We start from the raw sequence: 21,679 nt of genomic DNA, 5'->3' as shown, positions 1-21,679 counted from the left end.
CAACTACTATTGGTTAGTTGCATTGGACTTTTTTCTTTGTTGCTTTTCTATTTAATAATAACTCTAAAACAACAAATACATATGTTAGTTACAATAATTAAATACAACACCTCGCGTGTTTTTGGCTGAACCACTTAGAATATATTCAATCAAAACAGCTCAATTAATCATGAAATGTAAATATCAATCAATGTAGTATATACAGTACAAGAAAAAATAAATTTGTCAATGGAAAACTATGTAAGTATTTAATTTGCCAACGAAAGTATGTTGGTAAAACATTGAAATCTATTGCTATTTAAGTTGTACATATTTAATTCATTACTAAATGTATTGGTATTTTGCTTTTTTTTTTTTTTTTTTTTTTTTTTTGTAGAGGCAAAAAATAATAATAACTATTGTGTGAGACCGTCTCATTGTGAAATGTGTAATACTTTTTAATTAAAATATAATATTTTTATGAGTGTATAAAAAAATATTAAATTTTAACTAAATAATACTTCCCGTCTCATGTAAGATGATCTTATGAGTGCGTAGAAAAAAGAAACATTTTGTGCATTATGAAGGTTAAACTCCTTTGACCTTGCAATATAAATTTATAGATTCGAAGGGCATTATGGGTGCATAATCTTCATAAAATTCTCTCTTAACTAATTCTAGATTCCAAGTGCTGTTGACTTGTTATTGTACGTCTTAGTCGATAAGCCTTTATGCCTTACTTATACCTTATTCAATGTGGAGAGATATGAATGCCGCACTATATATATATATATATATATATATATATATATATATATATTAAAACAGAAGTGATTTTAATTAAAATCGATCTAAACACATACTCTTAATTTAAAAAGTCATAAATATATAGAAAGTTGTCTAAATTCGTAATAAAGGTATGTTTTTTTTTTTTTTTTTTTTTTTTTGAGTACTATTGACTCTGTTATAACTTACAATGTAGTATATGTTCATAAGGTATGGATTACTTTAATCCATACAAATTTAAAAATTAAATTCTTTTAATTTGTAAATGCAACTTCTTCAATTATAAATAATAAAATATAAAATATAATTAAGAAAATAAAATTATAAAATTAATTAAATGTGTATTAATAAATATTTAGAAATTTGCTTAAATACATACATACAATCATGCATTATATCTATTATACAAAATTAAAATACTAATTTTGTTAATTTCTAAATGTAATTATTCTTAATTATAAATCTAACAATATAAATTATAATTAGAAAAATTATCACTACTGGAAATTCTGAAATTTCCGACCACCTAAAAGTGATCATAAATCAAGTTGAAAGTCTTGTTCCGACTACTTTTGGTATCCGGAAAAATCTTTGTTGCTATTTCCGACCACTTTTTGGACTTTTTGGTATCAACTTAATTTAAGATCATTTTCAGGTGGTCGGAAATTTCAGAATTTCCAGTAGTGTATATTATAGAATTTGCCTAAATACATATTAATAAATATTATTATGTGCATATACAATGTATTATACAATCATATAAAAAAATATATTCTATTAGAGTTTAAATGTACTCATACAAAATTTAAAATTTATAACTTTTTTATTTTTAAGTATAATTCTCTTAGTTAATATTTATATTGTTGGAATTGTAATGTATATGAAATATAATTAGGAAAAAAAATATAAAATTTCAAAAAAAACAAAAAAAGGGGGGACTATAGTAATCATACAAAATTTTAATTGTGATTTTGTATGATATGCAAATAAATACTTAACCAAATATATGGGAGTACATCTGTATCATTATATTATACATTTTAACATATTTTTATTTTTTAAAATTTTTATTTAAATTCATAATAATATAATTTATTCCGTGTATCTTAAGAACACTAGTTGGTTTGAAAATAAAAGGGTGTGGAATCCACTAACTATTGTGTTATAAGTCCACAAATTTTTCACCCCTTAATGACACTTCATTCCAATCATAAGTATCTTCACAAGTAGGATAATATATGGTCTAGTTCCCAAGTTAGGTTCTAGATAGGATGAAGATGAATAATTTTTGGCTTTTAGAATCATGGAAAGGAGCCTCCAAGGGTTGTTTGCCACCCATCATCCCTACTTTTACTAGCATAGGTGTGTCAAAAGTTTTGATCTGAGGTGGTCTTTGAAATTATATTCAAAGTTATCCCTAACCTTGATTTATATAATTGTATGGATTCAATTTTAGCACTATTTTTTCACCAGAAATGATCCATCAACGTCTCTAATAATCCATTGTGAGTGAATTTGAAAAGATGAAGCAAATCACAGGGATATGTCAAAACCCCTTGAATTACGAATTTTATTAAAACTTTCTTTCTATTGTAATTTACGATAAGACTATTCATTTTTATCTTCTCTTCGCTTTACTTTTCTTTTCCTTATAAAAATAAAAACATCATCCTTAAAAAAAAAAATAATAATAATAAAGGGTACTATTACACATATTTTAGTTTTTACTCCATGTCATGCCTTGATTGATAAAAAAATTAGAAAGTAAGACATAGTTTGTATTTATTCACTTTTCTAACACCAATAAAATCATGACATATGACAAGAGTTGTACACCCTAGAGGCAGCCCTAATTGCTTATATTGGTCAGACAATTAGTTTGGCAATTGCAAGGTTTTAAGATCGATTCTCTGTGAGATCGATCTATTGACATTATCTGTTTGATTTGGACAGTTGTAGGCAATTTAGGTGATTTACCTCTTTATTGTCCTATAGTTATAAAGTGGGTTTCACTCAAAGCACACCTTCATGTAGCAGACGTGCATTTTCTCGTAAATCAAAATTTTAGGAGATACCTTTATACACCCATAGTGTTGCTGCAGTTATTATTATTATTATTATTCTTGTAGAAGTAGTAGTAGTAGGATGACCACTCCCTTAGGCCTTAGGTAGTTAGAGTACGTACTTTAAGTTAGTGGGTAGTTTTATTATATGTATAAATAGCTACCTATATATGTATTTGAAGAGGAGAACTGAAGAATATATTAATGAATGTCTGGTTACATTTTAGAGTTAAGACTATCATTCGAAGCATAGTCATTGGGAGTTTAGCTGCCACTCGAAGCACAGCCATGAAGTTTGGCTCTTGACTCGAAGAAGAGCAATTCATACAACTTCAAGGTTGTATCAATTGGTGCTTTCATTGAGAGTATCAACCTAGAAAAATTATTTCTGGGACCAAAAAAAAAAACCCTGAAATTTTTTTTATGATAATAATAACTGCAGTAACTCTATGGGTGTATCATACAATAGCTAGAACAATGTTTATAACTGTTAATCATGTAATAGTTATGTTAATTTAAGCGTGAACTAAAAATAGTTCCAAACAAACAAGTTGTTACAAATATTCATAGTGCCACTAGCTTATTTACAACTAATATGCGTTTAGATATTTTTGGAGTTAGGGGTGACAAGTATATATAAAAATATGTAAAGGAAGGATTCTTGTCCATTAAGAATTGATATGGACATGAATTATGGAGTTGGAGTTGTGGTGACTACTAACTCCATTGCTTGGATTACGTTACGACACACATATCTAGTGTTTTCCATATCATCCATATGATAATATAATCAATGCTATCATAATGGATGTGGCTACTCTATATTCCTCCAAGGAAAATTCTAGCACGTAAAAGCATTACTTTATTACAAGAATATAATTTTTTTTAAAAAAAAATACATCATCAGAGTTGTCAATAATCTTGTGATCAAGTGACATGAAGTGACTATATTGTAACAACATTAGTAGTATTTGGAAAAAAATACTTCATCAGAGTTTTTTATTTCTATTATTATTTACAGGGAAATTTGCAGCCAATATTTAAAGGTGTACTCTCTGAGTGAAGTCCGTCTTGTGATCTTAACAGGTAAAATATTACAGAAAGGTAAACCACCAGCCTAAATTACTCATACCTGATGATCTGCTCAAACCAAGAAGGCCGACCAATAGAAAACTCTCATGAGGAGTTAAACTTGAAACATGTGGATATCAAATTAAACCAACTGTTAGACCAATTTAGTTGGAGTTACTTTTTTTTTGGGGGGTGGGGGGGGGGGGGGGGGGGGGAGGAGGGTACTTTTTGGCCTATGGCATCTTTCATCCGGTATCCTTACTACAATGAGATTGATTTGGATTCGATTTGAGTTGAGTTCGTATAATTTGACTCTTCCTCTGAGAAAAGTTTGTTATGAAGCTCTTTAAATGAGTTAATTTCCTCTTTGAATGTTGTGGGATTTTTAAATTTAGTTATTGACTAATAATCTTATTACATGTATTTTGCCAATAATTTTAAATTTATTCCTCTATTATTAATTCTATATCATTCTTGTGAAATGCGAGAGCTAAAATATAATTACTATGTATGAATAGATTTCTTCCATAACTAATTCATTATCATGCTCCATTGGATACCCTTCCAACACGTACATTTAGACATTTTAATAAAAAATTGAGTATCGTGTTTGGTTGTCTAATTGAATCTCGCTATTAAAGCAAAATCATATCGATGTTATATATATATATATATATATATATATATATATATATATATATATATATATATATTATCATTGACAATTTTAATATTAATGAGATGATAATTTGACATTTAATTTTTAAGTTTCACCAGCTGGCGAAATTGGTAAGAAGTAAATCAGAAACTTGCGTCGAAGTTAATGGCAAAATGCAATACCATTATTAGCCCCACACAAAAAAAAAAAAAAAAAAAAAAAAAAAAAAAAAACAAAACAAAACAAAACAAAACAAACAAAACAAACAAACAAACAAACAAATTGAATGTATCATCATGTATTGATAAAAAAAATTAAGTCGAGAGTCATATCTTTTTTATATTTATTCGATAATCTTTATTTACCTAATACTTCGTAGTTTATATACAATAATCTTGAGAATAATATTAAATTATATTATATTTAATTTGTTTTTACAATGTGACAAACGTGCAGGACGATACAGACCGCCGTAGCTGAAATTTGGAAGTAGCAATAGTGATTGAGTCTGAACATACACTAATTGAGATGGAAGTGACTATTTGGCTGAGCCTGGCCGGGCTCTTGATGATATGAAGGGCCACATCAAACTCACTTAATATAGGGACCTATATATGCATTTAGGGTGGTCATCCCTCCACGTAAAAAGTTAATGTTTGTATGGGATGCCTACAACAAGGATATAATTTACCAGCCCGCACATACTTAATTAACTTAATGATTCAGTAAGTAGTATTTTAGATGATAGATCAAGATTCGAACTTTGACTGTGACCACAGTGTGAAAATTATATCCAAAGTAAGCAGACCTAAGCACGTTTGTGTTTGTGTATACTCTTAGATACTGAATGTAAGTTTCTTTTGTTAATTAAAAAAATTTAAAATTTTTTGTATTATTAAATAAACAAAAGAAAGTAAAGAAAACAAAAGTGGGGACCAAGCTTTGTCATGTTATTATCATATTACTTAATTATTGACCAACCATTCAACCTAGAGTCTAGTGCCTTGAACTGTGTTTGTTATATATACCTTTACATTGTTCGATTATCACACAAAATTTTGGCATAGCCGACAGCTTCATCTTACACGACAAATGCAACTTAATTGCCTGGTGGAGTTTGAAGTACGAGCCACTAAGGTTTGCACAACTCCCAAGATATCAAAACCTACCATGCATCATGCACCTTCTCCCAAGCTTTTCCTTCTTCCACATGCCACTTCCAAATAATTGTGAACACAAAGTTGATTAAGTTTAATTTGTGAGAGCCTTAAGTTGGAGCATGCAATTACATAATTTTCATTGAGGATTTTTTGTGTAGCTTTTGAGAGGAGATTATACCAATTGTTATACCTTGACTATTGCGATTTATATATAAAACTTCTTTGTTTAATTTTTTTTGCTCGATTTGGTGAGAAAAATTCGCACACTAATTGATACTATTATTATCTATCTTTCTTGTAAATCTGCCCTTGATATTATTTTAGTGGATTGGGCCTCTACCTAGCTGGGAGTCATGCAAATATATGAGTGGTCATTTTCTGGAACAACAATAACTAGTATAACACATAATTTCTATATGTATGTTAATCTAGTTAGTAGTGTAAGTCTTTAAATTGGCGTTCAATAGTGTTGAGCACACACTCATGTAATATTGAGCAAGTTCTTAATAAACTATAAGTCAAATCCTATGTGAATTGTGTAGTTTTGTGTTTCTTGTATGTTGGCGTTAAACTATAAGACAAAATACCATCATTATTAGTGTGTACAAATTATGTCTACTAGAAGGCATGTACAAAGGTCCATCTCTATGCTCAAGGAAAACGCGTGTTAAAGAAAATAGTCGTCCAACTTATGAAAAATCTATGCTCAACTAGAAGAAGCGTATGCTATTTAAATTATTCAAGAAACTGGAAGCTACAATTAAAACAAATTGTACTTTAAATGCACATGTTATTGCGCTTGAGAACAATGCAATAAAAATGATACTCCTTGGAATTGTATGATTTGTCAAGCCTTAGCCTAGGAAGAAAGTCTTGCTAAAGAAGCGGATGAACTGAAGAAAAAAATCAGAATGATGGACACTACATCTACTCTAGATGAGATCTTTGTGTCTATAAAGACAACTAATGTGAGACAAAGATTAGCGTTCAAAGGTCTTGATTAATTGATGAATTCTTGACGAGAACAATTCAAGATAAACATGGGCAATTTGAAAGAAATGAGGTGTGGACTTAGTTCTTAGACCCAATTAATGTGGTGAACATTATTGACCCAAAGTAGATATTCAAAAATCAAACTGATAAACAAGGTAATATAGCATGAAATAAAGCTAGTATAAGTTGGTTGCACAAGGCTACACTCAAATAAAAGGGGATTGATTACGATGAGACATATTTGTATATAGTTTGTTGTTGGTTTTTTATTGACAAAAATCGTCTAAGGAGTCCTTGTACCTTAGAATATATGTCTATACTAGTTTGTGGTGTTACTTGATTAGAGCATAAGATTCTGAGAAGCTAAGCTTAGTTGCAACAGGAAGCTTTTGGTACATATGTTGTAACAAGGATGCAGTCAAAAATAGCTTGAAGTAATGGACTATTAGTTGAAGACCTCTACATGTCTTAAGTCAAAATATTTTGGAGGGTCTAATCATAACTGAATTTTGATAGCTTAAGTAGTTGTGGGATTAATATCTTATTTAAACTCATAATTCAAAAAGGTGAAAAAGAGTGTAGTCAGATTATTCTGACTATATCATATACTTTCTCTATTTCTGAGCTAAATATAGACTGCAAGTCATCTAAGATTTTGAGTTTGAAAATTGCCAAGGACTTGTAGTGGTTCTTGCATTGATTCAAGTCTTTCTTGGGCGTTGCAACAACTCACGCGGAGGGATTTCACGGTAGCTAGGTTTGAGGAGGAGTCTCGAGACAAAGGTGGAGCTTATCAACGATGTTCCAACTACTTGTTATTTCAGGATGGGTTTCACATGAGTTAGATGGATTCTTTATATTGTTGTTATCAATCTTCTTGTAAAATTATGCTTGATATTGTGATAGCGGGTTGAATTTTTGTCGAGTTAGGAGCCCTGCCCAAATGTAGAGGTGGTTACTCCGAACTGTGCAAATAAACGTGTAATTCCTTATGTTTTTACTAGCTACTTTAAAGTTTAAAGTCATGACTATCTAAATCATTTTTTTTTGGAACAACACTAAGTAGCTTAGTAAAACTCATAATTTCTATCTATTAATCAAGTTAGTAGCTTAAGTCTTTAAATTACTTTTAATTTAGATCGTGTTAACTATTAAGCACAATCTTAGTATCATTATGTCACGTTATTGCATATTCAACAGCTATACTTATATCGGTTTTAATTATGTATAGAGTAATTTTATTTTTAAAATTTTTTAAATAGTACAATTTTATTTTTTTTTGTAAAACATATATTATTTTTTTTTTTAAATAGCCAGCAACCACCACAAATGACTCATTATTGTCTCCATTATGAACAAACTAGTAAGAAAATAATTTAAAAAAAAAAAAACAAAACAAAAAAACAGTCGCTGACTAACATTGACGGTCGATGATTGTTTCATTTGACTAACAACCTTTGGTTATTCATCAATGGAAGAGATCATATTGTTAAGTAAAAAAGTAAAATAAAATGTGAAATAATATCTACTCAAATTCAAGAAAAAAAAAAAAGATTAAAATATCTCCACATGCATTAGCTAGTGTCAATCTGCCAAAATCTAATTAATGAACTTTACATTGCTATTTTAACAATATATTATAATGCCCAATGGAATGAAGATTTGCATTGAGCCCCTAACCTTGATGTTTTCGTACTACTATTTTAAAAATAAATTATATATATAGTACCTAACTTGTACTATGTTTAACGTTTTTATCTCGAATTGTTTAATAATCTTGGCATAACACAATAGAATAATCCGATCCTCTTATTATAATGCTTTAGGGACTGTAGCATGCGTAGTCCCTTGATTAATTATAGTATAATAGAAATTTTAATTTTAAATTATTTGGCATATGTGTATTTTATTCTTAACTACTCCGTATTATTCAAAGTGACAGATGTAGTCACTAATAATTAAAATGAAATGGATTTTTTAAATTTAAATTGCAACTAAAAAAAATGTTAAATTGATAAATGTTTCTTAACGTGTTTGCTAAGCAACTAAAATGATATGATTTTTTCATTACTGTTTTAAATTAACAAATCTTGTTAGTTAGGGATTAAATCTATAATTTTGTGTGGTTAATAAAGACTAATTATACATATATTGAATAATTAGAGACCAAAATAACTATTATATCATAACTAAAAAACTTTAAAAAATGTTATTCTCACATGTTCTAATAATAACAATTTGTTTAGAAAATTGTTTTATGAATTTTTAAATGTTCTATAAGAAAAGTGGAATTTTGATCTTTCAATTATATGCAGTGAGTTATTTTTAGATGACATTTATAACTTATATAATAATAGGGGGCCAAAATAATCAAATGTAAATAATCTTGGGGGTAAAATTGAATTTTTTTTAGTTTTTTTTTTTTATATATATATCTTTTAAGAGAAAGATATACACCAAATAAATCAGCAAAACAGTAAGTCAAATTAAAGTTGTCAATGACGACGAATTCGAAAGTCGAAATCAAAATGGATACAAATATAAAAATAAATATATTAAATCAATCAGGGAAAAAAAATTGTTTATCTCCTTTGTCCTCTTCTATTCATTTATTCTTTTGTTTCCTTATTTTAGTTAGGGGTGTTTTGGTAAATAGTTGTTTGTTGATTGAGCTAGTGTATTTAACAAGTTGATAGGCTAATAGCATTAGCTTATTGCAGTAAAGTGTTTGATAAATTAGTTGTTAGCTGATAGCTGATTACATGCAAAATGATTTTCTCAAAAAGTTGATCGAAAAAGTTACTTTGATTACCTTTTTGAATTTTAGCATTTTGGAGCAATAAGTTATTACAAAAAGTTAATTAATCAAACACTCATGGTTTTCAAAAATCAAACACTCATATTGATTGTTTAGCAAGTCAAACAGCTAATAGTTGTCAAATAAGCTAAAATTGACTGATAAGTTAACTAAGACCCTGTTTGGTAAAATAGTTAGCTTATTAGCCAATTTTAGCTTATTTGACCATTATTAATTATTTGACTTGATTAAAAAATCAATATACGTGTTTGGTTAATTAGCTTTTTGTAACTTCAAAATGTTAAAATTCAAAAAGCTGCTCAAAAAAACTTTTTCAATTAACTTTTTTAGAAAAGAAATTATACCGAACAACTATTAACTAACAACTAATTTACCAAACTGCAAACACCTTTCTACAATCAGCTAATGTTATCAATTAGTTATACTCTCTAATTAACCCAATCTGCTCAATCGTTATACCCTACACCACGGCGTACATAGCAATGTGCACCGTGCGCCTCCCAAAACGACGTCGTTTTGGGAGGCGCGGTAGGAAGTTGCTGGGATTATGTGTATTTGTTCACACAGTTATGTGTATTTGTTCATACAGTTATGTGTATTGGTTCATACAGTTATGTACATTTTTTATACAATTATGTACATTCTTTTTATACAATTATGTACATCCGAATCAGAAAATTTGTGTGTATTATGTTAATAGTTGATGTGTATTATGTTAAAAGTTTATGTTTATTATGTATTATGTTAGATTAAGTGTATTATCTATTAAAAAGAGTATGTATATTTTGTTATATAATTATGTACATTCATGTATACAATTATGTGTATTCTAGTATAACATTATGTACATTCTTGAACAGCGGGTTTTTTTTTTTAAGAAAAAACTACTGCCATTCACTGGGGCGGGAAATTTCAAAAAAAAATAAAAATAAAAATAAAACGACGTCGTTTTGCATCTGGGCACATATTGCAACGCGCGCCGTGCCCAATCTGCTAATAACTAACAGCTATCGGTTAACCGTCATTTACCAAACAGGGCCAATATAAATATTGTTTTGGACCAGGATTCACAATATGTAAGATGAAATATGTTACATGATATAAACATTGATGCTTAGTAGAAAAGGCCAATCAAATGCAATTTGAAATACACCACCAAATAAAGCCCATAAATAGCATATAAACCCACTATTAGGATAGAGTTGTCCAAATTTTGGTGAAAAGAAAAACTGTTTGTCCATTAAGTTTGGAACTTGATATTCAATGGATTCTTACTAGAAGCTCAAATTTGATGTTACCAAACTCAACATCTTTGGTTTATAGATTAAGTCGGAAATAAAATAACATTATAGATAATAAACATATTTTATTATTTGTTGTCGTTTTGTATTCTCAAAAATACTATTAATGGCTTATATTCATTATACATGGAGAATAGCACGTCATTTCTAAAGGCACTCTCTAGTATTAGCTATCTTGAGTACTTGGTTTATATGTATAGCAGTATAGGAAAGGATTTAGGTGAAAAACTAGGTTCCTATATAAAAAGTGATAATTGATATGATCCATCTATTTGAGTAAATCAACGGTTAAGAGTTGCTATAAAATAATGAGAAAAAAGAACGGGATTATTTGTATAAATATTGTAAACTTATATTTGCAATAATTATAAAATTAATTTCGTATTTTTTTACTGAATCTACGATATACTAAAATTGAATACATATCAAAATATAATAAATCAACTAAAAATAAAATTGTATCAAAATGTCAAACACATTGTTCTCATATGACATGTAGTGACATTCCCATATGAGATGTCATGAGATCGAGTCTCAGTGGAAGCAGTATTGACTCTTTGTGCTTCAACAGATTGAGAAAGTATAGATGAATAGATACTACAATGTAATTGAATCAGTAGAACTAAATAAAAAATAAAAAATAAAAATGTAATAGAGCCAGTAGCATTCAAAAAAAAAAAAAAAATTGTATCAAAATAGTGGACAGTATTCACGGGGTACACGATATAATTTAGTACCATTTCCATTATGGAAAGTCTTATGGGGCTGGCTGGGAGCGTTATGTTGTGCGTCCGTATGCACCATGCATGGTGCATACGGATGCAAAAACGACGTCGTTTTGACGTCTAACTTTAAAAAAAAATCAGAATTGCATAATTACACATCCATAATTTCATAACTATACATCCAGAATTGCATAACTACACTTCCAGAATTGCATAACTACACTTCCAGAATTGCATAACTACACATCCAGAATTGCATAACTATAATTCCAAAATTGCATAACTATACATCCATAACTTCATAACTACACCTCCAGAATTGCATAACTACACTTCCAGAATTTCATAACTAAAAAATCCAAAATGAATGAACTAAAAATGAATAACATAATGTTGTTGTTGGGAATCGAAACTGATTTTTTTTAAGTAGACCGCGTGTTTTATGCAAGACGATGTCGTTTTTGCATCCGTATGCACCATGCAAGGTGCACACGGATGCACAGCATAATTTGCGGGCTGGCTGTTTAGTTGGAGACCAAAAGAATCTGCTTATGGGCCAAAGATTTATGTATTTATATATGGGCCGAATATTAATTCATTTACGGAGTATTTATCAACGGCTCAACCCACACATGTCCAATGAAATAAGGTTAGTGTATTTTACATATATATATATCAGGGTTGTAAAAATCAGTCTAGACGTCCGCTTAGGCCCTTCTTAGGCGCTAGGCACCTCTAGACCGTGGCGATTTCTCCCCTAGGCGCCCGCCTAGGTTACCGGCCGCCTAGGCGTCTGCTTAGCGCCTAACTCGGCCGATTTGGCCGTCTAGCATCTATGTTAGTTGAGTTAACTCATCAATTTCAGTCGAGTTAACCCGATCAGCTCGGCCTATTTTTTTTTATTACATATATATATATATATATATATATGTGTGTGTGTGTGTGTGTGTGTGTGTGTGTGTGTGTGTGCGCGCGCGCATACATATATATAAGAGTAAATACAAGCGGAGGTCCTCTGACTTTGGTGGCACTACCACTTTTATTTCTTAACTTTTAAATCAACCACTCTTAGTCCTCTTACTTTTTATTTCTAGCCATCTATGGTCCTTCCGTTAAACTTGATCATCTAATGCCGTTTTCTCAAGGATAATTCAGTCCTTTCATAATTAATTTATTAATTATTATGTTTGCCGAGTCATACCGAGATATCCCGACGTCGTTTTGGCACAACCTCTGTACCAGCTTTTGTACGTCATTTTGATTCACGAGCTGGTTTTGTACACGTTCATAGCTGGGAAACCATTGTTTGACTATTCTGATGAGGAAATTAAGCATAATAATTAATAAATTAATTATGAAATGACTGAATTATCTTTTAGAAAACGGCATTAGATGGTCAAGTTTAACGAAAGGACCATAGATGGCTAGAAACAAAAAATAAGAGGACTAAAAGTGGTTAATATAAAAGTTGAGGACTAAAAGTGGCTGTGCCACCAAAGTCGGAGGACCTCCACCGGTATTTACTCTATATATAATATGACATATATACACTCGTAGACTAGTTTGATACTTTGAATCTTTGGATGATTGAAGTATTTGAGTATTTCATATTTGAGTATTTTTAATTTTTAATATTGTTTTAATGGTTTTTTTTTTTTTTGAAAACCATTGTTTTGATGTTATGACTTATGAATTATCATTAATTCATTTATTTGGATGTGTTATTTGATTAAATGTTGAAAACAACCTAATTAAAATTGTCAAACTGCAAATCTACCACTGTTTTTTTGGTGCCCGCTTAACGCCGCCTAGACCGCCTAGGCGCTAGGCGTTGTCCGGGCGCCCGACTAGCGCCTAGCGCCTACTGCAACCATGATATATATATATATATATATATATATATATATATATATATATATATATATATGGATTATATTTGTGTAAGACCGTTTCACGGATCCTTATTCATAAGACATGTCTGGTCGGGTCGAGTCAATATGCAAATATAATACTTATACAAACAAATGTAATACTAAATCATGAATAAAATGTTTGAAATACGCAAAATGTAAAAATATTATATTTTTCTATATAAGTAATAAACATTTTATTCCTGATTTAGTACTACATTTGCTAATATAAGTTTATATTTCATCTTGACCCGATCTGTCTCACAGACAGAGATCCGTTAGACAATCTCACACAAGTTATTATTGTTTCTTTTTTTCTTTTTTGAAAGGAAGTTATTATTGTTATTATTATTATTATTATTATTATTATTATTATTATTTTACATTTGTTTTTATCAGTCTTTAGATTACCAAGAGAGACATACAATTATACAAAGATTAAAATATTATTCTTATTGTAGAATACATGTTAATATTCAAGAATATAAGTATATCCATTTGCATGCAATAACATCATGAATGCAATACAATTGAGACTCAATTAAATTAGTCAAATCATTATAGTGTGTGTATAACAAATTAAATGAGAACTCGCGTCCAGGTGTGAATTTGTGTACTTATAACGACTATATATTTGTGCACTTTTAAAAAGTTTGTTTTGCACATTTTATCACTAATTATATTTTGTACATTTAGAGTTTCTGTTGTACACTTTTAGAATTTTAATTTTGAACTTTGTTTTGGAATTGCATTTGTAACTCTATGTGGTTCACTTTAGAGTTCGTATATTAAATCAACGGCTTAGATCTCACTCCATTTTTTACCTGAGTCCTTTCGCGCGTGAACCATCCTATATATATATATATATATATATATATATATATATATATATATATATATATATATATATATATATATATATATATGTGTGTGTGTGTGTGTGTGTGTGTGTGTGTGTGTGTGTGTGTGTGTGTGTGTGTGTGTGTTAAATTACATTGTTGACTTTAAATAGTTAAAAGCAAGTATGCAATCAAGATCTATATATGATCTATGATATAAATAAAATAGATATGGAGGAAGATATGAACAGATATTCCTAAGATTTTGTTTGAGAATAATTCCATTCAGTTGACAACTATGACATTGACTTCAATAGTTGATTTGAGTTCCTACTCTCTTCCCCTATGGGAAAACAATAATTAAAAATGTTAATTATACATTGTTTTGAATTTACAATATTTTAAATAATGCATTTATTCGGGTCTAATGATACCAAGATATGGCTTATATATGGGAGGTCGTGAGTTTGAACCTCATTTGAGTCGGCATTGAAGCCTCTTTGTGCTATGGGTATATAATATATATAAAAGATTATAATGAGTCCCCCACAAATTTGTAACATCTAACATTTTCCTATTCAATGCGTACTTGTTTTAATTTGGTTATAATAAAATGTACATTCACCAATATAATTTTAGGCAGATGGTTTAACTACTTCATAATTGACCGACTTTATGGTTTAGGGAATAAAATGATTTAAGAGGGATATATATATATATATATATATATATATATATATATATATATATATATATATATATATATATATATATATATATATATATATAGAGAGAGAGAGAGAGAGAGAGAGAGAGAGAGAGAGAAAGGGAGGTAAACATCGCTTTTAAGTAATAGTTAAAAAACTACACATGAGATACAAGAATCAAGAATCAAGAATCATCTGCACACTGACATAGTATATATATTCCCCAAGATAAAACTAATTTAGTCAAGTCTTAGTCGGGCTCTATCTACTAAAAACTTTTTCAATGGTGTTGCATATCAGATCATAAATTATAATTAACAGTTTTTGTTACTTAATTCAACTAATCAACTAACCCAATATATGTTAAGTGATTATTATACTTTGTTAACAATAATGCTAGAAATTAATCTACAACCATTTAGGAATATGTAATTAAGCTAGTTTAGATACATTTCTCTTTCACATCTCTTTAAAACATGAGCAAGTTGAAACTCATAAATTATAATTAACTCAAATAGCTATATATTCAATCATTCGCAGACAAACTAAATATTTTATTTTTGATATTATATATAAAAAGATTTATGTTAGTTTGGCCTATATATTACCCACTAATTTTGAATTATAAGATGCCATATTCCTTTTCCCACATGTACACCGTATCTATTTCCATACATTTGATTTGACGACCAGAAAATAAATAAATTAAAGGAGAAAATAGAATAAGATAAAGAAGGACATTTTTTTTCTCCGTACTATTATTCGAAATTAATGATAATTATGATGATTAATTGTTAAGTAACTAATTTTGGTTGTCAACATCTCTGATCTGGGATTGAATTAATATTTACAATTTCTTATCTAAAAATATTTATATACTTAGCTTCTTTATACTCGAAAAATAAAACTAAACAAGTAAATTCATGCTAGCTTATTTGTAGTTTAAAATAAGTTATAAGCTCTACCAAACAAAGTCTACATAACTCTAATAACAACCCCCCAACAAAAACAGGCACAGGTTGCTAGGTGAACCATCAAGGATTTAAAGACCAAGCTATAAGGGCTTGACATTCAACATTCATCGTCAACCAATTAGCATACTTACTAGCATCATATTTAAAGAAGTCGATGTGAGATCATATCGTTGAGCACACAATAATGTAACCGTTTCCTAAGTTATGCGTTGCGTCTTAATGAAAGCATCAAATAATAAACACTCAAATTAAGATTCTAATTTTACCACAAAAGCTAACTCAGTAATAAAAATTTGACCCTAACTTAAATATCATTTTTGTATTCCTTAAAGAATCGATATACCATCATATCACAATGTAACAATAATTGTATCTTAACATTATATTCTTCCATGTATAAAGTGAGACTCATTGTGGTTTCAACTATTGTCCCCCACCCCACCCCCCAAGCCACTTGTCTCAAATTTAATTTGAGTATGTAAATTTGCAACACGTACTAGCCACAAAAATAAGACCGTATCCTTTCGATCGAGTTCATAGCACAAGATCTCTCTAGTACAGTTTATCTCTCTTGTGTGATTTGTAGGCTATTAGTCTATTACACAAAAGCAAAATTTACCTATATACATCATTGGGTAGTGACGGTGAGTTTTCCTCATCACCCTAAAAAAAAAAGGTCAAATCACACCATTAACTAATACATTGTTTAAATAATAGTGTATATATATATATATATATATATATATATATATATATATATATATATAGTCTGGTTATTAGGGTTTGACATATATATGTAAAAATAGAGTGAGAGTAAGTGGTATATATGATATGAATAAAATTGGATTAACAATTTTATAATATGCTTGATTTGTGACTCTAATGATGATGTTGTGAAAGATTAGTGGCCTAATGATCTTAAAGTTTCGTAGAGGATTATAACTTATTAGATTTGTAGTCAAAGTAATGAAAGGAATGATAAAGTAAACAAGGTTGGAAACTTCCCCAAGGGATTGTTTCATGGTTGCAATCCCACTACTAAGGAGATTATATATAGTATATAACATGATTAATAGTTGTGAATTATTATACTTTAAATATTATATATTGAAATATATTCTTAAAATAAAGTGATGCAATAATTAAAATATCTTAATAAAATGAAACAGACTTGCAAATGAAATAATATGTTCAAGAATTGATCGACCTATTATATGTAGTTTAGTAAGGCTATATATAAGAAAGATTTTGATGCCACAACGTAACTTTCAATATTGTTATGTCTTTGGTGCTGTTGTTAGGGATGCCAACGAGAGTTTTATTGCGGCTTAAGGGACCAGGCCGGCTTATCTGTGACCGTGACCTTTATATGGCTGAGTCAATGGCAGTTCGAGAAGCATTATCTTAGCTCAAGAGTCATCAGTTTCTTAATGTCGTTTTAGAATCTGACTGTCTTAATTTTTGTACTGCTTATAATTCTTCCTTTTCAGACTTTGCGTATGTTAGTCTCGTTATTAAGCAATGTCGTACTATTGCTAGAGACATTGGGAACGTGTCTGTTCGCCATGTCAGTAGGTCAGCGAATCAGGTTACTCATGTTCTTGCAAGTAGGGATGGCAATTGAACCCGCCTCCGACGGGGAAAACCGACCCCCGCCCCAACGGGGACGGGTTCGGAGATTTATTTCGGGGAACGGGGGCGGGGATGGGGAGAATTCCCCAATCCCCGCCGGGGACGGGGACGGGGACGGGGAGGGCATTCCCCGCCCCGACCCCGACCCCGTCCCCGTCCCCGAATCCCCGGTTAATAATATATATATTATATAATATATAATATTAATAATATTAAAAGAATTTTAATTAGTAATTTTAGTATTTAGTGCAAACTGTTTACGAATTAAAATGTTTAGTGTTTAGTGTAGTAAACTGTTTAGGAATTAAAAGTTGTAGTTACTGTAAACTGTTTAGTATTTAATTATTTTTTTTGAAAAACTAGTCTTTTATTTTTTATTAGGCATAAATAAAAAACGGGGCGGAGATTCCCCGTCCCCGAAAATTCCCCACGGGAACGGGGCGGGGACGGGGAATGGTGAAATATTTCTGGGACGGGGACGGGGACCCCGTTCCCCGCCCCCGCCCCGTCCCGTTGCCATCCCTACTTGCAAGGGCTACTGGTTTCATGTCTGCCCTAGGTTCGTGGTTCTCTATACCACCGACCTGTATTTCATCTTTGATTGATTATTAATGCAATCCTTATATTTTCCTCAAAAAAAAAAATTGTTATGTCTAAAAAAAAAATAGGATGATTATAGTTAAGATGAATTTTCATTGTTTAATTTATACCACCGATTTTTCTCATATGTCATGCATTTATAGTTTCTTTATTTTAGTGTATAAATACATGTGTAACACACACCAAGCAATTGAAACCATCCCCTCCCTCTTGTCATTTTCGTTTCACTTCCACCACTAAGATCTATGAATTGATTTGCTACTTAGGGGTAGGTTGGGGGTTGTTGGGTTGACTAGAATAGGGCTTACAATGAAAATATGTTTTCAAACATGTGTTTGGTTATGGGGATAATATTTCAAAGATAATAATCAATTGTTTGATTGCAGATCAAGATATTTGTTAACTTTATCTTTTGTTCGATTAAAGATTAGTATAATTTTTCACACTTTTAAACAATGATTGCAAATTTTTTTGAATATAAAAAAGATTATTATTATTTTAGAGTTATATTACTTAATTACTCAGTACATAAAAACGATGTCGAATAAATCATTGAATTGTTACGGTTGTGAAATTAAACTAAAAATATGTACAATTACGATATTGAATGATGAAAGTTTGATCAATTGCTCTAATATGTATAAATATATAGATAACAAAACTTGTAGCATATGGGGATGTAGCTCAGATGGTAGAGCGCTCGCTTAGCATGCGAGAGGTATGGGGATTGATACCCCACATCTCCACTTTTGCTATCCGATTAGCACAGCCCAATGAAATGCCATTTTCAGAAAAGAATACTGGTAAATTGATTCTTTTTTTTTTTTTTTGAGGGGAAGGTTGAAAGTGTTGATTTGTAATGTAACTTATTTCTTCTTCTTCTTTTTTTTTTTTTTTTTTTTTTTTTTTTTTTTTTTTTTCATGTGTATACCAAAAAAGAAAAAGTTCCTAAACTAAATTTTAAAAAATATCTAAAATTATGTAAATGACAATAATATAGGGAATGTGATTAGATGGCCAATCTAGTTTAGAAAGCTATTAGATCATGTCTTAAGATTTTATAAAATTTATCTTAAATCAAATATTGCACAATCACGTCTATCATGTCTTAAATACTAAGAAAGCACGCTAATTGTCTTAAAGTGTGAAAATGTGAAAAAAAGAACATATATATATATATATATATGTCCCATATGGCCCATGTGAGATTATGATCAAAGCAATAAATGGGCAAAGAAACATGAAGGTGCAATTTGAAAGTGATGGGAAGCTTGACTGGCCACACATGGCAGACACAAAGAAAAGAAGTGATGGGGGATGAGATCTGCAGCCTCTAAGCAGCCATGGATTTGTAGATTGTAGGAGGGGGGTGGGGGGGCTTGTGAGAGGTTATTGGATCCATCTTTCTGCAAGTCACCTTTGGGACATGGATGGCTGCAGAGAGAGAGAATATAGATGGAATGCTTAGTATGCTACAAGAAGACAAAAGGCTAGGACTCAATTTCTTGTGTGGCCCTCTTTTGTGTTTTATATGTTTTCATACATAACCATGGTCCCCATCCAAATCTTCTCCTTATTCCATCATAAGATATGCCATTTTTTCTTTAGGTTTCCACCTAACCCATATATATGTTTTATTTTTTTTGAATGCACATGTTCAAACATATATACTTTCTCAACCTATGAAGCACAAAGAGTCAACAACGTCTTCACTGAGCCTCAATTTCATGACCTCTCATAATCACTATATGCCATCTGAGCACAAGATATTTGGCATATATGTTTTATTTGATTTTCTTATGAAAATGTAACACTCTTTATTTACGAGAAAACAAAAAGGTACCAGTAAATTAGTCTAAATTATTCATAGCTGATTAATTCAAACCAAAAAGATTAATAGGCAACAATCTAAAAATTTTGTGATTACTAATTTAACTATCTGACCAACTATATTAGGGCTATGTAAAGTGTATTATACTCTCTTCCCCTATGTACTTCTAGCAAGCATGATATACACCTTTATAAAGCTCGCATCATTGTAAAATTTCTCATATTTTATATATTATTACAATTCAAGTAATTTGTGAGTCTGTGAGATGATGCACAAATTAAACAAATTACGTTTTCCTTTATTAGTCATTATCATAATGTTGTCTCAAAATTAGAGTTTCCTATTTGATTTGTCATGCAGAAATCAAAATAAATACTAGATGAACAATAAGCTAAACATAAATAAACAACATTATGAACAAAATTCATATAATTCAAACTGGAGAATTCATTTTGAAACAATGTTTTGGGCATTTAAATTAGTCCGTATAAGAGATGAGTGGACTTGAACTGATCTGATGTGCAGACTACATAAAGTGTTATCTTGATCAGAAAAGTATGAAGTAGATAAAAAGGCAGTCAATGAATTCTAATAACCCATTATGATTTCAACATAGAGAGGGGCACATATTAGACAATTGAAAAGACATTTACACAACAATTAATTAATTACAGCCTAAACAAATCATGAGATTAACAACTTGAAGTTTGCGAAACCTTTTACTAAAAAAAAAAAAAAAGCTTATCTTCTTTGTTAATAATTGTTTCCACATGCATATCATGATATTGATGGATTAAAGTCAAATCTCATTTTCTAAGATTGACAAACAATGCACAACACAAAATGCAAAATAAATAAATAAAAGTTTGTGACAAATAATTTAATATAAATTGCGTTGGAAGTATTTTGGCACCTCTGTGGCTCTCTTTAAGGGAAGGTCACAGGATTGAGACATTGACTCTTTGGGCTGCAGTAGTTAGGGAAACTATAGAACATATATTACATTGCAATAGAGTCAATAGTATTCCAAAAAAAAATTGTAATTTAAAATTTAAAAAATCACAGCCTCTTCAAATGTATAAAAGAAAAATTAATAGCATACAAATTATTATAACTTGAAAATTGGCATCACTTGAGTATTAATTACAGCCTAACACTCTTTCCTGAGTGAAATGATATCATGATTAGTTTGTGGGTACTTTGTGAGGTATACACCCTTAATTCGATTTTATTTTTATTTTTTAAAAAAAAAAGTTAAATTCCAATTTTAAAAATCTCTATGATCTCATTCTTAATGTCGTATATATCGATGCATTTTTAGTTATAGTTGAATTGCAGCACATTAATGGTTATATAATACCAAATTGAATGATGTACTCCATCTCAACTAAAACGCTAAGCTGATAGTTGAATTGCACATTAATGGTTATATGCTCAACAGTAGAATGTAGTTAAGTGTTGAAATTTTGATTGGAAAAAAATAATAATAATAAAGGAAGAGAGAATGAGTGGTTGAGAGAAGTGGAAGCAAACTTGAAATGTGAGTTTGTTAAGAGATGGGACTATGGACCACTACACACAATATTCGTACAACACGTACCCCATTACATACGACAAACCCAATTCCGCAGC

General features: G+C 30.1%; 1 non-coding gene across 1 annotated transcript; it reads left to right on the top strand.

Moving 5' to 3' along the window:
• The first annotated feature begins 18,889 nt into the window (after positions 1–18,889).
• TRNAA-AGC lies at positions 18,890–18,962 on the top strand. Its single transcript has one exon. It is a non-coding gene; the product is annotated as a tRNA-Ala (tRNA).
• The last annotated feature ends 2,717 nt before the right edge of the window (positions 18,963–21,679 follow it).

Source organism: Ipomoea nil, unplaced genomic scaffold, assembly GCF_001879475.1.
Source record: "Ipomoea nil cultivar Tokyo-kokei standard unplaced genomic scaffold, Asagao_1.1 scaffold0382, whole genome shotgun sequence".
NCBI lineage: Eukaryota > Viridiplantae > Streptophyta > Magnoliopsida > Solanales > Convolvulaceae > Ipomoea > Ipomoea nil.
The sequence above is the reverse complement of the archived record's forward strand: the minus strand, read 5'-3'. Positions and strand labels throughout refer to the sequence as shown.